We start from the raw sequence: 2,296 nt of genomic DNA, 5'->3' as shown, positions 1-2,296 counted from the left end.
GCCTGCATACCCAGTATGACTTAAATAGTCTAAATGACTTAAGTAGCCTGTATGTCTCTATGACTAGATTAGTCTCTATGATCTGAGTATATTCTATATTTGGCATAACCACTATGATCTGAGTAGTCTAAATGATCTGTGTAGCCTCTATTAACTTGTAGTCTTACGATTTGAATAGCATGATTTAGTAGCCCTCATGACATGTGTAGTCTCTCAAACCTGAGCAACAATTATGACCTGAGTACCCTCCATGATCTGCTTAACATTTATAACCTCATAACCCTTATGACCTGTGTAGCATCTATAGCCCAAGAATTCTAAATGACTTAATTAGCCTCTATGTCCTGAGTCACCTCTATGACCTGAGTAGCCTAAATATTTTAGTAGCCCCTATGACCTGTGTAGCCTCTATGAAAGTCTTAGTCTCTATGGTCTGAGTATACACTATGTTCAGCATAAGCCACCACTACTTGAGTAGTCCTCATGACTTTTGTGGCCTCTGTGTAGTCTTATGGCTTGAGTGGCATAAATTGCATTAGTAGCCCTTATGGCATGGGTAGCCTCTCTAACCTGCACAACTGTTATGACATGAGTCATAACCAAACTTTCCATGACCAAACTTTCCATGATCTGCATAACCTTTATGACCTTGTTGTCCTTATGATCTGAGCAATTTTTATGTCCTGAAGCCTCAATTGCCAGCATACCCTCTATTACTTGAGCAGCCTCCATGTACTTGAGTACCATCTAGGACCATCAAAATCTCTATGACTTGCGTGGCCCCTATGGCCTGGGAAGCCTAAATGACTCAAGCAGCCTTTGTCATCTTGGTATGATCTATATGACCAGCCTAAATTATATAATCCGTGAAGATTTTATAACCTGAGTATTACCTGCCTAACTTACTTTGCCACAGTCTGGCTGGGCACAATTCAGGAGCCACTTGTCAAAGGAAACAAACTTTATTTTTAGAACCACATATGCCAAACAAAACAGCTCCTCAGGAAAAACCTTCAGAGCCCAACTGCCACCACCGGCTTCCCACAAGCCTCTCAACCTCCCCCACTCCTCCTGCTCTTGGGGCTGATTGGCTGGGTCGTGTGGGAGGAGCCAAAAAGTCCCCCAATGAGCAGCTCCATGGTCTGAAAGGGCGGGGAAACAGCCCAATGAGCATCATCGCAGAGGAGCCAATCAGTTGGCAGCTAGAAGTTGCTGGGGCCGCTGTGAGCCAATCATCAGCGGGCAGCTGGAAGTTTGCTGGCAGCTGGAAGTTTGCTGGGGCCCCTTCTGGCTGTGGCTCTCAACATCTCCCCCTCTCTGTTTAAACAACAAGCATGTGGCTTAGGGACCGTGCCTGCCTTAGGTTGTCCAATAGTACATATGGTCCTTACCCGTTATTGGATGAGCTGACCTCAAGGCGTCAGCCTCCTGTCTTAGGTTGGTACCATTGCAATTGGATCTTACCCATCACTGACTACCAGTCCAGCATACAGCCACACCTGTGGATAGTTCTTTGTACCAGCGGGGGGGTGAGGTTCTTTGCCTCAACTCTGTTGGCCCCCAAATTTTAGCTGAATGACCATGACAAGCAGAAGGGAAGAAGATACACCAAGCCAATTGACGGCTCCTTTTGGAAAAATTGTACCACCAATTTTACCATCAGCAAAAATACCCCAACACTACCACAAGTCACTGTACCAACAGATAGTTCACAATGCATACAAGTGAGTTCACAATGCATACAGTGATTCATAGTCCAGGCAAGTTCTGCAAGCAGTTCAGTGATGGCTATTGCAGAAGCTGTAGATTGGTTTTACCTTTGTGTTCACCGGCACTGGGATGAAGATAGGAATTCTGGCAATAATGGCTAAAGAAAAAATTATGTAACATTCCAGAAGGCACTAAAAGAAAACAATTTTATGAACAATTTACATCATATTGAACATAATTATTAAATATAATGAAAAGGAAAGGTGAAAGTAAACAAACAGATCTGTTAACCTCCATTTTTGTTCACATATTAAAACAATCCTCAACACCTGTTTACCCAATTTAAATTAAACCATTTAAATCATGTGAAAAAAAATATATTTGGATCCATTTTTTCATGAGCGCTCATCATATATGATATATGGACATACGTACATTCAAACATACAACATAAAACACAAGTGTGCACACAACACATAACATAATAGTCTCCATTGCAATGTTTAAAAACTCTATCTCCATTGCAATGTTTAAAAACTCTATAGTCTAACCTAGGTCTGTATGAGCTCAAAAAACAAAATAGAAC

The sequence above is a fragment of the Marmota marmota genome, unplaced genomic scaffold (assembly GCF_001458135.2).
Source record: "Marmota marmota marmota unplaced genomic scaffold, marMar, whole genome shotgun sequence".
NCBI lineage: Eukaryota > Metazoa > Chordata > Mammalia > Rodentia > Sciuridae > Marmota > Marmota marmota.
This window is presented reverse-complemented; position numbering follows the sequence as displayed.